Here is a 17,147-nt window from a genome sequence, read left to right as displayed (position 1 = left end):
TTTCCAAAGCTCCAGTCTTAAATACACAATAGTGTCAGGTATTGCCTAATACAAAAGTGTTTGTGGACTTTCAAGTGGTCTGCCAACTTATGGCAACCTCAGAATTTTTTGTAGCCAAAGAATATTCAGAAATACCCAGTTCGTTCATCTGAAATATAACCTATAGCACCTGGTATTCCTTGATGGTCTCCTAATCCAAGTACTATACTAACCAAGACTGACCCTGCTTAGCATCCAAGATCAGATGGAATCCAGTGCCTTTAAAATAATTAGACTTTTTTAAAAAAAAAATGAAGGTGAACAAAAGAAAAGTAAGATTTCCAATTGACTTAAAAAGAACTACACAAGTTATTACGTACTTAGTATCCGAGTTCAGTTAATTAAATTGCTGAGTCAAACAATTTAAGGAGTGGAGGTCTGCCCCCCTAGGTGAGATGAGTCTTGAAAAGTCCTTTTCTTTTACAAAATGTTAAGAAATTATTTGAAATATGCCACCCATTACTGGCTTGAAATATCTACAAAATATGTTTTGAAGAGATATGATAAAATTGGTACAGGTAGAGCACTGTCTTTTAAAAATGCTAAAAGCTGAAACATTTGCTTCTTTTACTCCGATTCTGGTTTAAACTACCAATGTGCATTATTTCACTTGTAACAGGTTGAGTTCCTCCTAAGTTTAATGAATTACAGTTATGGGGATGAGATAGAGTTCCTGCCCTTGGGTTCTGATCTCCCTTCCCAGGGAGGCAAAATGCCCCCCCCCCCCTTTTTTGTCTTCCCACCAGCAGGCTAAAATCTTTTATTCCAACAGGATGTTTTAAAACAGGAGCTTTTTTTTTCAAGTCAGGAGCGACTTGAGAAGCTGCAATTCGCTTCTGGTGTGAGAAAATTGGTCATATGCAAGGACATTGCCCAGGGGACGCCCAGATGTTTTGATGTCTTACCATCCTTGTGGGAGGCTTCTCTCATGTCCCTACATGGGGAGCTGGAGCTGAGAGAGGGAGCTCACCCATGCTCTCCCCAAATTCGAACCTCCAACCTGTCGGCCTTCAGTCCTGCTGGCACAAGGGTTTAACCCATTGTGCCACCGGAGGCTATGGGATACTATATTGTTTTAACAGAATTTTTTTAAAAACGCTTTTTGTCTTTTTAATTGCATTTTACTTTGCCATTGTAGTTAATGAATCTTGAGCATCTACAGATTTTGGGATTAATGGGGGACCCTGGAACCAAACCACAGCAGATACCAAGGACATATTGTAATTAAAAGTTGCAATTAAAAAACATAATAAAGAAAAGAGCTACTACTAAGTAGCATTCTATAGCATTTATCCAAGAACATCTTTGATCCCAGGAATGTGTAGTAGTCTGAGAAACCCTACTTTTTAACGTGTGAGATATCTAATTTCATAGATTCTATCCCTTCTTATTTTCTGTAGTTTGTTTGGAGAGTTACCTTAAATTGTAATGATATCTGCAGTTTGCTCTCTATATTAAATAAATTCTTGGTCAGCTGTTATCAACAGTGCTATGGATTTTGAAGGGGCACAAATAGAAGGTGAAAGGGAGAAATGTGCCAAGAGGAAGGTGCATCAAGCAAACCCTTCCACCTGGAAATCTATGTCCTTACTGCCAAAGATCATGTGGATCCAGATTAGGTCTCCACAGCCACTTACAGTCCCACCGCTAAGACTCTACCCTCGGAACATAGTCATAGTCGGCCACAAGTGATTGCCTATAGCAGGGGTTCTCAAACTTTTTCAGCTAGAGAACCCTTTTTTGAAGTAAAAGTTTCTTGTGGAGCCCCAAGAAATGTTATTATATTATATTAAATGTATATACTGTGTGTGTGTGTATAGCATGAGCAAACGTTTTGACCAAAATAAACTTAACAGTATTTCAGTGGAAGTCCCCAGGGATTATCTAATCCAACCTACTTCTGCCATGTAGGAAAAACACAATCAAAGCACCCCTTGGGAAGTGGGAGGGAAAGCAAGTAAGTAAGGCAAGAAGGAAAGGATCTAAATGGTAAGGGAATCATAGAATCACAGAATCATAGAGTTGGAAGAGACCTTATGGGCCATCCAGTCCAACCCCCTGCCAAGAAGCAGAAAAATTGCATTCAAAGCACCCCCGACAGATGGCCATCCAGCCTCCACTATACTCCGGGGCAGAGAGTTCCACTGCTGAATGGTTCTTGCAGTCAGGAAGTTCTTCCAAATGTTTAGATGGAATCTCCTTTCTTGTAGTTTGAAGCCATTGTTCCGCGTCCTAGTCTCCAGGGCAGCAGAAAACAAGCTTGCTCCCTCCTCCCTATGACTTCCTTTCACATATTTATACATGGCTATCATGTCTCCTCTCAGCATTCTCTTCTTCAGGCTAAACATGCCCAGCTCTTGCAGCAGCTCCTCATAAGGCTTGTTCTCCAGTCCCTTGATCATTTTAGTCACCCTCCTCTGGACACATTCCATCTTGTCAATATCTCTCTTGAACTGTGGTGCCCAGAACTGGACACAATATTCCAGGTGTGGTCTAACCAAGGCAGAATAGAGGGGTAGCATGACTTCCCTGGATCCAGACACTATACTCCTATTTATGCAGGCCAAAATCCCATTGGTTTTTTTTTTTTTTTGCCGCCGCATCACATTGTTGGCTCATGTTTAACTTGTTGTCCATGAGGACCCCTAGATCTTTTTCACACATACTACTCTTGAGCCATGCAGCCTCCATTTTGTATCTTCGCATTTCATTTTTTCTGTCTAAATGGAGTATCTTGCATTTATCACTGTTGAACTTCATTTTGTTAGTTTTGGCCCATCTCTCTAATATGTAAAGATCGTTTTGAATTCTGCTCCTGTCTCCCAATTTGGTGTCTCCTGCAAACTTGATTATTAGCCTTCTAAACCTTCATCTAAGTCATTAATAAAGATGTTGAACAGGACCGGGCCCAGGACGGAACCCTGTGGCACTCTGCTTGTCACTTCTTTCCAGGATGAAGAAGAAGCATTGGTGAGCACCCTCTGGGTTCGCCCACTGAACCAATTACAGATCCACCTAACCATAGTTTTGCCTACCCCACTGTAGTTTATTTGCCAGAAGCTCATGGGGGACCTGGTCGAAGGCCTTACTGAAATCCAGGTAACCTAGATCCACGGCATTCCCCACATCTACCCAGCTTGTAACTCTGTTGAAAAAAAGAGATCAGATTAGTCTGGCATGACTTGTTTTTGACAAATCCATGTTGACTATTAGCAATTACCGCATTTGTTTCTAAGTGTTTGCAGACCACTTCCTTAACAATATTTTCCAGAATCTTGCCTGGTATTGACGTGAGGCTGACCGGATGGTAATTGTTTGGGTTATCCTTTTATCCCTTCTTGAAGATCAGGACCACATTGGCGCTTCTCCAATTGCCTGGAATTTCTCCCGTTCTCCAAGAACTCTCAAAGGGAGGTAAGGGAAAAAGGCTTTTGGTGGTGAGGGGGCAGGGGGAGGGGGAGGAACAAGAAAGAGGAGGGAAAGTTTGAAGGTGGAGGAGGAGGAGGAGGAGGAGGAGGAGGAGGAGGAAGAAGAAGAAGAAGAAGAAGAAGAAGAAGAAGAAGAAGAAGAAGAAGAAGAAGAAGAAGAAAGCACAGAGCCCCTCAGTATGTTTTGCAGGGCTCCAAGGGCTCTGTAATGTAATAGTAGGCATATATGCTATATACATTCATTCAACTGAACTACTTGTCATTTACTATGTTTCAAGGAGTTGTAATACGCTTTCCAGGGAAAACACTCAATGCAAGCCCCACAAATATATTAGGGCTTATTTCTGGGTTGATTGATAGGAGTATTTTATTTGAATTTTCATGCATCTATTTCAATTATTTTCCCTCATACATCATCTATTTACTCAAGATCTTCACATTTTTACTGTTTGTTCATCACTAAACCTGCACACAACAGCAGGGCACAGCTTCAGTATTTATTCAATGTACTTCTAACTAAAGAATGTTTTTCAGACAACAGAAGCAAACTGATTTGACATCAAACCTCTTCTTTGAATACACACTTTGTTTTGAACTCTTTCCACATTCTCAGCTCACTGTTTTATTTTGCTTCTTTCTTACTTTTTTAGCGAACAAGACACTAGATTATATCCTGTCCCTATAGGTCCTCTTTCACAGCATTCCATGAGTTCTGATTGTCTGGTTGTAACCAGATTGGTTTAGCATCTACTCTTCCCAGATGGGTTTGGGCCTGAAAGAACTAGGCAAAACATAAATACACAATGAGCAAGACAGTAGAGAGTACAATTTGGGACATATTTCCTCATCTCAGGTATCATCTCTTAAAGTATCAGTCTTAGCATTTACATTGGAGAATGTAAATGCAACCCAACACCATTTTCACTGCCATAGCTCAATGATGGGAACACTTTTATGAGTTCTTTTGCTGTCTCTGCCAGAGAGTGATGGTGTTACACCAAACCATAAATCTCAGGATGCCATAGCATTGAGTCATGGCAGTGAAAGTGGTGTCAGACTGAATTAATTTTGCAGTGTCAATGCATCTTTAGTTTCCACTTTCCAACTTGAGAAATATTTAACCAAAATTATAATAATAATAAGCTTCAACTCTAATCTGAAACAGGCAGGGATATTTCAGTCACTGAATCTCCTTGATTTTCGAAATAGATATTTCCAACTGCAGTGTTTTAGAGTTTTGGAAAAACAGAATGAAACCACAGACAAGTAGATGTTTGGGTACAAATGAATAATTCCCTTTATCCAATGGTATCAAAGACCATTGGTATTTCATCCTGAGATGTTAACGGTGTTTACGCATACTCATATCATCAGAGGGTTTGTCCAGCCAAAAAGTCTGAACAAATGAATTTATAAATAAGGAAATTGCTTATTTGGCAAGCCCAAGGTGATGGAAATAAACACGATAGGAGGAGGGGAGTGGTTCTTGTTTGCTTATATTTCCTGTCTTCTCTATCCTTTCCCTTGGCATCAGAATACACAAGTTCTCTTTCTCTTCCATGCCAGATGGAGGGAAACATGAAAAATTCAGGATTAGTGGTCTCAGTGCTTCACTATATGGCCCTAATCAAAGAATTATAATAGGCATCATGGTAGTTTGAAGGATCAAGGTAATGATGGAGCCTGGCACCAGTAATTGCATTCCATCAATCTTCCCCAATTGGACAAAGAATGGCAGGGTATGTGGATATAGATGTGATGGCACTGTGCCGTTTATGGGTCATCTGCTAGTTCCGGACAAAATGAACAAAAGAGTAATAGCTGCCATAGAAGCAATGGTCAGGCATTTGCCACTGACCTGCTCACCTGTGGTCAACTATAACTCATCCTCGGAGAGCAGACAAGCAGCAAGTACACATTTGCCACACCAACATTTCCTCCTTATGTTTCTGCCTCAGCTTTTCTTTTCTGTGACACTCCATAAGTTTTAGTTCTAAGCAGCTGCTGTTGGCAATTATTTTAATATTACTGATTTGGAGACAGGAATTGGGTTAATGAATTGGTACATGGTTGTTAATACTTCTCTTTTCAATAAAATGGCTGCATTAATTTTTGCTAAGCAAGCTTCATTTGCTACATAATATATTACGGCTGAGGATGAAACAACCATCTGAACATCTGGCATAATCTCTTTCTCTTCGAAAGTAAGGGAATTCTTTCTTCTGGTGTCATCATTTGTACACATCTGCTTGGTCAGAGGCCAGACGTTTTTTGGAATGCTGATTTCATCTCTTCCTTCCTAATGTTTGGGGTGAACCCAGGCTAACATTTTTTAAAACACAGTTACAAGGTAATATAGCATATATAGCTGTTTTGAAAAAGCATATTTTTATCATCTTGCTGGAATGAACCAGGCTCTCTGGGTTGCAGGTTGTTTAGGAAACACCGTGATCTCTGTAAAGAAAAACATAATGGTGCAGAGGTTGATCTATAGCCTGTATTCATATACGCATATCTACTCATTCATACCTCATATTCATAACCCTATGTACAAGTTAATACTCCTGTTATTCATATACCAATGTCACACAGCCTACACACACACACACACACACGGACTGGGCCAATGTACAGCTTGTGGGAGCATTGATGCTTGATACCTATTTTTGTAATTCCTAGAAACTACCAATACCACCACAAGAAAGGTTTTCTGGAAGCTGGCAGAGAGAGATGGGGTGCATCTACAGGTCCATCTATTTTGTGTTATGGGCCCACTCTTCATGACTCCCTTTAAAACAGTTTCAAACCCCCCCCCCCCCCCCCCCATTTTTCTGGTTATGGCCCTGGTGCTGTCCATGTAACTTCTATTTTCTGGAACTAAAACTTCAACTCATTGGTGTCAGCAAATTTAGATTGTGGTGAAATTGTTCCACATAGTAATCAAACTCTGTTATATTCATACAAACAATATTCAAAGATGCTTTCTACCCCATCCAGTAGCATTCATTATTTATAGAAAACACACTTATGTGGACCAGGCCTTTCCATACCACTTTTGCACTAACAATGAACATGTGGCTGCTAAGGCAGGACCCGCAGGTTGTTCCTGCTATTTCCTTACACCATAGCTGGTAACGATCTGTGGTGAGCCAGGAACTGCATTTCCACCCAATTGTGAAACAGACTAAGCATGATCTGGATGTGGGGTACAAATCAGATGCCATTACACAATGCACAATTACATCACTATGATTTCACTTCAATTGCCATGGTTCTATTCTATGAGTTTCTGGAATTTTTAGTTTGGTGAGGCCCTAAGTTCCCCAGCTGAGAATTCTACATTTCCCACACTAAACCGCAAATCCAGTAACCTGTGAATGGAACTATGGCATTCAAAGCAGAATAATAGATTATGCCCCTCATCTAACTGACCATTTAATGTGGCTAGACAACAAACTCCCACAAAAGTGCATTAAAAATGTCCTTAGTATGTATCAATGCTTTGTTTTGTGTAATCACCACCCGGTTTTCAAACTGATTCCAAGATTTCCTATATAATCATCTGCACAGCAAATGCATTAAATGGTCAGTGTAGATGTGCCCATGTAGTTGGAAAGCTCCCCAGGGGGCAGGACTAAAGAATAGCTAAATATTAAAGTAGTGCTCCAGAGTTCAAGATGGCCATATTATTCAAGCAAAGTTCAACCAGTTAAGAATGTATTTTTGCCCTGGAGGCCCCATTAGCTATGCTGGGTGGGCATACTTGTTCCAGGGCTTAGTAATACTTAACTGGGAATCTACCATTTACAGTTCAATAGTTCACAAAGCAGGAAAATATATTGGAACACCCCATGCACATCATAGGAGATCATTCATGGCCAAGTATGATTGTCTTAGATAGGTAGAGTCATGGCAGTGGGTTTGTAAGTGACTGTATTCTGGATCCCCATGGCCTTTCACACTGACGACATATATTTTCAGATGGAAACTGGTCCCGACAAGGGTTTTCCTTGACTCACCTTCTTCTTGGCATGTTTCTTTCTTTTGCCTTGTGTTTCTGCCTCTTCAAAATCCATAGCACAATTGATAACAACTCACCTCCAGTTAGAATACTTGGAGGCCAAAGCTTCCCAGTTCTCTGTGTTTATTCCATGTTTAGATTTAAGCCCATCTTTAAATCTGTTTAGTTGTCTGATGACATTCCATTTTCCATTCTTGAATTGAGAATAAAAGAACTGCTTTGGGAGACTGTGATCAGACATTCAAACACTGTGGCCAGTCCAGCGAAGTTGATGGCAGGGAATCATGGCTTCAATGCTGGTGGTCTTTGCTTCTTCCAGAATGCTGACCTTTGTCCGCTTGTCTTCCCAAGAGCTTTACAGAGTTTTTCAAAGGCAATATTGATGGAATATTTCCAGAACTCAAAAGTGACATTTGTCCATGTTTTGCAGGTGTTTGACAGAATTTGGAACCTGAAGTTGAAAACCCAAATCACACTTACCAGCATTGAACTGTAGCAACGAATTAAATTAATGGACAGTGTTGCTTCCAAATAATGTATTAAACATGCCATCTGGGACTGTTGCCTAGGGACAGCTTATTGTGCCAGAGAGCTAAATTTACTTTTTTTCCAACCTAGTTTGTAGAGAAGGAAAATGGATAAAGACAGCTGAAGTAACTGAGATATGGTTCCCTTCAGCTCAATATCATGTTTTCACTGTCACATTAATTGAAGTCCAGCTGCTTCTTTTAAACTTTGATCAGAATGAGAAACTGTTCAATATGTTTAATTGCACAAGTTTGCTTACTTAGAGGGAAAATAAGAGCCAACCTTCAAGCCCCATGGGTGGGTAGACCAGTGACACCTAGTGGCAAGGACTGACAAATGATTAACTTTACAAATGATCATAGAATCATAGAGTTGGAAGAGACCTCATGGGCCATCCAGTCCAACCCCCTGCCAAGAAACAGGAATATTGCATTCAAATCACTCCTGACTGATGGCCATCCAGCCTCTGTTTAAAAGCTTCCAAAGAAGGAGACTCCACCACACTCCGGGGCAGAGAGTTCCACTGCTGAACGGCTCTCACAGTGAGGAAGTTCTTCCTCATGTTCAGATGGAATCTTCTTTCTTGTAGTTTGATCAGATATGGTAGATGCAAAAAGAAAGATTTCCAAAGATGATACTGATATTTTGAAAACTATGTTCCCATCACACATCCTAGTTCTGTCTGGAGGATTAATTTTATTGGGTTGTTGTAGGTTTTTCCGGGCCATATGGCCATGTTCTGGAGGCAATTTTTCTCCTGACGTTTCGCCTGCATCTATGGCAAGCATCCTCAGAGGTAGTGAGGTCTGTTGGAAGTAGGAAAAATGGGTTTATATATCTGTGGAATGACCAGGGTGAGACAAAGGACTTTTTTTCTTCTGGGGCTTTGTCCTTTGTCTCACCCTGGACATTCCACAGATATATAAATCCATTTTTCCTACTTCCAACAGACCTCACTACCACTGAGGATGCTTGCCATAGATGCAGGCGAAACGTCAGGAGAAAAATTGCCTCCAGAACATGGCCACATGGCCCAGAAAAACCTACAACAACCCAGTGATTCCGGCCATGAAAGCCTTCGACAATACATGCATCATCAACCAATGTTTATGAGATTATTGTAATTTATGCATTGAGTAGAATTTTGCACTAGGATTTTGGTAACTGTGGCGCCACCTACACTGACCATTTAATGCACTTAGAAGCTAGCTTCAAACTGTGGTGATTAGACAACCAACACCCACAAAAGCACACAAAAGGAAGTCCTTAAATCATATCAGCGCTCTTTGGTTTGTGTAATCACCATCTGGGCCTCAAACCGGTACGGAAATTTCCTATGTAACCATCTGCACAGCTAAATCACTTTCTCCCATACCAGTTTGAAACTGATTTAAGTGATCAGTTTAGATATATGTTGCTCTAATAGTTGCTAGGGGCTTGTTCCCCCCCCCCTTTTTTTTTTTTTTTTTTTGCTGTGTGTTCTTAAATAAGCCCAGGATTGTATAACACTATAGTTGAGTATACAGTATGACTCCCATATCTATGGTAAAACTGGTTCCATGTAAACATTAGGAAGAACTTCCTGCCACTAAGAGCTATTCGGCAGTGGAATATGCTGCCTCAGTGCGTATCCTTCCATTGAGTTATTCAAACAGAGGATGAATGGCCATTCATTGGGAATGCTTCAGGCGTGTATTCCTGCATAGCAGGAATGGCCCTTGATGTCTCTTCCAACTCCATGATTCTATGTTATTGTGTTATATGATCTACAAGACGCATACCAATCACCAACAATTCAGTTCAGCATTTGAAAGATGAGTCTAGACAAGTTCAGTAACATGCATTTAGGCTTTCTGCCTGATTGGAAGTCTCAACGGACTAGGATTCTGATTTGGTGGAGAATCTCTTTGGATGAGCTCCCATTTGAAACATCACAGTGATCACACAATGGTCCAGGAAGCAAGATCACATGATAATTGTTTGGCTACCACATCCATGAGTTAGATGTATGCATGAAGGAAGGATGTTGGAAGAGTACTCATCCTATCTCACTATTACAGGTATTAAACGTAAAAATATTTTTCTGAGTTTTTCAGAATAAATGTATTTAATTGAATCCATCATAGTTGTTTTGGTTTTCCAATGAAGTATTTTTAAAAAAAAAATCTGCTGAAATTTAACTTTTAATCTTAATTTTTATTCTTCCTTGGAAGCTTTTAATCAGAGGCTGGAGGGCCATCTGTCAGGGGTACTTTGATTCTGCTTTTCCTCCATGGCAGGGGGTTAGACTAGATGGCCCACATAGTCTCTTCCAACTCTATTATTCTATGGTTTTATAATTCTATTATTCTGAGACCATTTTAGCTTTTCTTCTTCTCTGAGACCTTGGCTGAGTACTCTAATTGCAAAGAGTGCAATAAAATATGTTCTAAGGAAAACAGAACTCCCACTTCCATTCACTTTTTATTAAACTGAAACATTTCCATTGATTTGAGGCTGCTAAACCAATTTCTCCCAACTCATGCTCAATTGGGTACTTAACTGATCTGCCAATATCTTACTCTTCTGAAAAGAATCATGATATTATTATCATCAGAGTTGTGAGTATTAATTAAAGTTTCTAGAGATTTGGATTTAACAAGATGAATAGTAGATACGTATAAAAACATTACTGAATTTGTTAACTGCATTAAAAAGACAAATACTTGTTGTACAGAGTTGGACTATGATGTCTGAACTGTAGAGATCTTATCTAAAACTGCACTTTGTTATAAAACATAAAATAAGTCTCTGGGTAATAATATAGAGGTGTTCAATCAAAATCTCATAAATTAATTGAATATACAGGTACATGGCTGCCATTAGATAGGAAAGAGACTTTTCACATATTTGGGCATATTGATTTGACTGGGAATCCTTGTAAGTTGTTTAATTTTTAAATGTACAGTATGTCATCCCTTGAAGGATACAGCTGCTTCTGAAGTGGTTTTATTTTTTTTATTTATCGTATCAGAAGCAAACCGAGGGTACAGTTGTAATGGATTTAAGAACACAAACAAAGTTAAAACTTGACATTATACTAAATGTGCTTTGACCAGTAACTGGCCGCTTGGAGTGCCTCTAGTGTTGCTATGAAAAGGTCCTCCTTTGTGCATGTAGCAGGGCTCAGACTGCATTGTAATAGGTGGTCTGTGGTTTGCTCTTCTCCACACTCACGTGTCATGGACTCCACTTTGTGCCTCCATTTCTTAAGATTGGCTCTGCATCTCATGGTGCCAGAGCGCAATCTGTTCAGCGCCTTCCAAGTCGCCCAGTCTTCTGTGTGCCCAGGAGGGAGTCTCTCATTTGATATCAGCCATGGCTTGAAGTGGTGATCAATTAAAATAAATACAGATTAATCAAGTCACAGTGAAATAATTTCTGAATATTAACATCTCACCGGGTTCCTTCTTAAACTGCAGATGAAGTCGTCTGACTTACTTTAAAATCTGAGAAGACAATCCAGTTGGATCAGGTTCTGAAATGTTCTGTACCTCCTTCTTCCCTCTTGGAACCCTCAAGGAAACTGAGGAGGGAACAAGGGACAAAGCTTACTCATGTTGAGCAACATTGGGGACAAGATGGAATTGTGTGGTACCCCATATCTACATAACCATGCAGCAGAACAGAAATCTAGTCTGGAACAAGTCATGCAAATAGGAGCAGAACAGCTTTAGCATACCGCATCACATCTCTGCTTGGCAGACCCAGAACAGTGATCAAAATATATTGAGAGAATCCAGGAAATTGACAGGGTAGAATTTCCCCATCTTTCATCCTGAGTAGATCATCATTCACAGTGGCTAATACTGTTTCAATGGGATACCCGGGACTGAAACCAGACAGAAATGGGCCCAGATAACCTGTTTCTCCTGAGAAAGCTTGAAGTTGTTTAATCACCATTCAGGCACCTTGCTTAAGCTGTGGATAATATTGTCCGGGCAGTACTTCTCAAATGCCTGAAAATACAAAGAAGTCTTCTTTAGGAAATAAATAGTGTAGTATAGTTTCTTTCAAAGCAACATCATCTTCTGCTGGTACAGATGGTGTGGTAGATAGATTTATTTCTCCTGGGTCTTGTCAGTCAAGCTGGAGAAGAGTCATGTATATGTCAGATGAAGCAAACTAATTCAGGTGTCTCACTGAAATCACCAGGCCACAACATTTGAAACCAACAACAGAAAACCCCGGTGATCACAGAGGGGGCAGAAGACAGCTCCTCCGTGTGACAACTATGAAGTTAAGTTCTCAGTAAATATGGAGAAGAATCTCTCCCTATTGTCTGGGAAGCACTTTTTCTCTCTCTCTATAGGAAGTATGTTCTGGAGAGCTGCACTGTCTTATTTGATGAGTTAAGCATTAGGAGCCATCTATCTGACACTGTCCCATGTATGCTAAAGGAACACAAGATTAAGATGTGCAATAAATATGTTAAAACCCTTTAGGAGGGACCTTGTTTGAGCTGTCTAGTAAGCAGTAGCAGCAAATAGCTCAGTACCTTTTAAAGTCCATCCCTGAAATGGATTTACCACCCCACTCATATGGAAACCACCAGCTGCGACTGAATTGAAAAATGCCCATTTTGAGGGTCATAAAAGTGTTGCTGGTGCTACAGACAGAGAGCCTGTGAATCATTTGCTGGGTTGCAGCAGCCTTGGGAGCTTGTGACTGGTTACCTCTAGGTTCTCAATAGTTTGAGCTAGACATGTGCTACGTGTTGATACAACTGTTGGAGCAATGTGCAATATTTTTAAGGAACAAAATAATATGAAAAAAAAGTTTTGTATTTCCAAGGAATTCTGCTGGCATAGCTCAGTGGTAGCATAGCAAACTGACAAAAAAGATACTTCCAATAATTTCTATATGCCATTACTTTGTTTGGTTAGAATTATATGTATACATTGTCATATATGCATAAGAAGAGCAGCTTGCCATGCAGTTGTGGTATTTGTCTGGGGTAGTCCCAGAGGTCAATAACACTTCACAGGAATCAAGCTCAGGGCCCTTCCACACAGCCATGTAACCCAGAATATAAAGGGAGAAAATCCCACAATATCTGCATTGGACTGAATTATTTGAGACCACACTGCCATATATTCCAGTTCAAAGCAGAAAAAGAGGGATTTTATTCAGCGATGTGGAAGGGGCCTCCTTCTTCCCTCTTGCAAGAATTTGCATCTCCAACTAAATTGGAAAAACAATCTGACCATTAATTGGTGCTTCTGTCTGTAGTGAAACTAACCTTTTTGGCAGGAAGGCCGAAGCCTGGAAAGTCAGTAGCTGACATGTTCTGGGTTAGGCAAGAGAGCCAGAGGCAGGAGGGAGGAGTCAGCCGACTCCTGATTGGTTAGGACAGTCAGGGGTGGAGTTAGGATTTAGAGGGAAAAAAGGCTGGCTTATTTGACAAGTAAGGGAGTTGGAGTTTAGACATTGTGGAGTAAAGACGTATATTTTAGGAAGGAGAGAGCTGTGAATATCTTAGGCAGGGAGGGAAGACTTTTGTGTAAGCCTTGAGAATTAGAGCAAGGGATAGGCATAGGATCCTGGTTCACTGGTCAGAGTAGGGACAGTGAAAGGGAAGCCTGATTTGCTCTGGGAGGCAGTTTGTGTACTGTGTTCAAAGACACGCTGTGTCAGTTAGTGATCAGTGTGGGGACAAGGAACTCACTGTGAAACAAAAGTTGAAGCCTTTAAGTAAGACTGCCTGTTTAAAACCAGCTAAGCCTCAAGAACTGAACTGCATCAAGATTATTGTACCACTCTTTTAAGAGTTGATCTGTTTATCAAGTTTCAAAATAAACCTGTTTCTTATTTCACCTTCAAATTAGAGTCTGCCTCAGTCTATTACAACCTTTACAACTCAGCTAACTTAAAGAAGATTTCTTTCAGTCCAGTCAGCAAAAGTAGCAGTGGTTAAAGAAGAACAAAGAGCTTAAATATAACTTTTCCTATTTTTCACATTCACACATGTGGTTTTCCTCAGACCCATTTAAGTGAGGTGGTGGCAGTGATTTAACAAATACATCGGTCTACAACTACATCACAGTTGGTAACTTAAAAGATATAGTACTAAGGTGGGATAAGAGAGTCTTTCCCCCTTGTTATAGTTAACAATCTTTATTCAAAGAAGTGTCCAGCTGAACGATAACCCTGTAAACTGAAGGACAGTGGGTGTGATTGCTTGTCCCTCCTGTCCAGGTGAACGTTTATCTTTTACACTGTCCTAAATGTTTCCATGCTTGCTCATGTAAAGGCAAGAAATGTATGTTTGATGGACAAAAGAGTCCATTAAATATTCCCTATCATTTTATCAGAGATCACACTCAAAATTTAAAGAGTCTTCTTGTTCTCCTTTAAAAATGCCATAGCTGCTGCAATCATCAAATCAATAAGAACTTTTTCACAGTGTTGTTGTTGTGTGACTTTAAGTAATTTCTGACTGATGGTGACCCTAAGATGAACCTGTTATGGCGGGACATTTTGACAATATTCATTCAGAAGAAGTTTCCCATAGCTAAGCAGAGATTTTAACCCTTAGTCTAACACTCAAACCATTAAACCACACTGGCTTGCTTTTGATTTTTCTCTCCCCCCACTCCAATTTCTGGCACCCCAAAAAGAGCCAGAGGGGGAAAAATATTCCACAAGCTGTCCCAAAGGGTAGAAAACTGCTCCCCAAAGTGCCAAATTTGCCCACCTCTGCTTTAAGTGATTCATTCTCTATATTTGCTCTTTTAATTGTTCCATATTTCTCCAGCCTTTTATAATTCTGTCTTGTCTAGAATAAAAAACATACAACTTGCTATACATCATCACAAGGTCCCATGGGACAGATTTGGTCAGCAGGCTGGAAGTTCTCTAATATTGTACTAAATGATTAGATAAGTAATGAACTTCACATGAACCGAGTATGAGCTGCTAACCTCTGCAAAAAGAACAGAACCCAAGGAAAAAAGAAAAGAGAAAGTGTAAAGTGGAGAGAGATCAAGTGCTTGAGAAAGAAATTTCCATCAGCTACTGCGATCAATAAGGAAGCATCACTGCAAATTATAGAACCCTGATCAATACATCCAAATGACACTAACAAGCCCATCATATCAAGATGCTAAATGTAAAAGTCTTGCTCTCCTGGCTTCTAAGAACTTTAAATCAATAGGTATTTGAGCTATGTTGTTGACTAGCCACATCTGAATGGCTGTTCAATTTGGAAATGTTTGTGACTTATCTAATAAGTAAAACTGGGTGACTTTATGATACAGTACATTGCAAAGAGTATTTGCAGTACACTGCAAGATCAGTTGTCTGGTAGGAGCAACTATTCTAGTTGAAGAAGCCATGTATTGAAGCAAAAAGAACCCCTTTGATGCACTTCAAAAGTTATAGGAAAAATATGATCAATCATTATAAAAACATGTAGTTGTGGACACATCAACCTAGGGGCGGCTCAACCCATTACACAAAGTAAGCATTTGCAGTATAGTTGATTTTGCCCAGGGGTGCTCTTGAGGTGCTCTTGGGGGAAAATAGACCTTGACATATGCGAGTTGTAGTTATTGGGATGTATAGTTCACCTACAATCAAAGAGCATTCTGAACTCCACCAATGATGGAACTGAACCAAATATGGCACACAGAACTCCCACAACGAACAGAAAATATCAGTGATTGGTTGGGGGGGGGGGGTGTGCCAAAATACTGTTTGCTTACCATTGAAAATTACCTAGGGCCGCCTCTACATCAACCACAGACTGAATGGAACAACTGCCCCAGGACCAGTGTTGCCACCATACTGTTTCAGCCAAATGTGCAATCAACAGGGCAGGGATGGGCAACATGTAGCAATCCAGATTTTGAACTGTGACTCCCATTGTGTCTCACCATCTGCTCTAATGGCTATGGCTGATGAGAGTTCAAAAACACTTAGATGTCCACAAATTCCTAGTAACCGATATAAAGCAAGGCTGGGAAACTGTCACAGGGCAAGGGCCACAGTCAGGAGACCTTAAAAGCCACACCACCATCACATTCCTTGTCAGAAAATCATTGGTATTATTCCCCCCCCCCCATGCCCCAAATCACCTTCTAGGGTATGTGGGAATATTTTCACCACGTCTCGGGGTTCCTAAGTTCTTTGATAGCATAGGGGAAAACTGTACCCCTGAGGATATTAGTAGCCACAAATTTGGCCCTATGACTCAAAGGCTGCACTTTGCCTACTCCTGATTTAAAGCTAGTAATCAGCTAATTATGCAGAGGCTTGTAGGGACGATCTTATACAATACACTTTTGCACGACTCAATTAACTCAAAATTCATTTGAAATATGTGAATAGGAAGCCATTTCTCCAGGCTCTCATTATGTACCCCAAGTCCCAAACAGCCCTACTGATTGACATATACATCTTTATTCAAATATACTTCAGAGCCTAATGAACTGTTTTAGGTTTTTTGTTTTTGTTTTTGTTTTTTGGAAAGGGAAAATATCTGGGCCTCTGTTACATTCATCCTATGATAATTTGAACTTTGATGGCAGATTATAAAATACAATTTATAGGGCTGACTAGAGGCAATAATAAATAATAAAAATAATAAAATTTTATTTATATTATACCCTATTTCCCCAAAGGGATTCTGGGCAGATTCCAAACATAAAAAGGCAAATCATTCAATGCCCAAACACAACAACACTATACCCATAATAGCAAAAATTGACAACCCAACATATGAAAACAAGCTATGCCTTAACAATTAAAATAAAAAAAAAATGCAACCTGTTATATCAGACATAAGTCAAAACATCAGACATCAAACAGAAGCATCAGTTTTCCAGTTCCTTGGGGCAAATAGATTAATCATTGCTCAAGATGTCTGTTGAGCTGGTGGGGCGAACAGGGCAAGGATAAGGATGGTAGCTATTAATCAGAAGTATAATGGTAGTACTATTACGATCTAATACTACTCCTTCTCGTAGGCCAGCAAACAAAGGTGCTGTCTTCAGCTATTTCTTGAAGGCAGGGAGGGAGGGAGGGGGAGGCATCTTTAACTCCTTAGGAAGGGAGTTCTTTGCTTTTAATGGTTGTGTAGAAGAAGCAAC

General features: G+C 40.1%; 1 long non-coding RNA gene across 2 annotated transcripts; it reads right to left on the bottom strand.

The window, feature by feature from the left end:
• Window positions 1-3,817: 3,817 nt before the first annotated feature.
• LOC132761851 (uncharacterized) lies at window positions 3,818-13,536 on the bottom strand. Of its 2 annotated transcripts, none has more exons than XR_010908954.1 (4): window positions 13,298-13,536; window positions 11,738-12,014; window positions 11,497-11,581; window positions 3,818-5,921 (listed from the first exon to the last, which is right to left on the bottom strand). It is a non-coding gene; the product is annotated as an uncharacterized lncRNA (long non-coding RNA). The 2 variants fall into 2 exon arrangements; XR_010908953.1 differs by lacking the exon at window positions 3,818-5,921 and adding an exon at window positions 10,472-11,377.
• Between the last annotated feature and the right edge of the window lie 3,611 nt (window positions 13,537-17,147).

This window comes from Anolis sagrei, chromosome 1, assembly GCF_037176765.1.
Source record: "Anolis sagrei isolate rAnoSag1 chromosome 1, rAnoSag1.mat, whole genome shotgun sequence".
Classification (NCBI taxonomy): domain Eukaryota; kingdom Metazoa; phylum Chordata; class Lepidosauria; order Squamata; family Dactyloidae; genus Anolis; species Anolis sagrei.
This window is presented reverse-complemented; position numbering and strand designations above follow the sequence as displayed.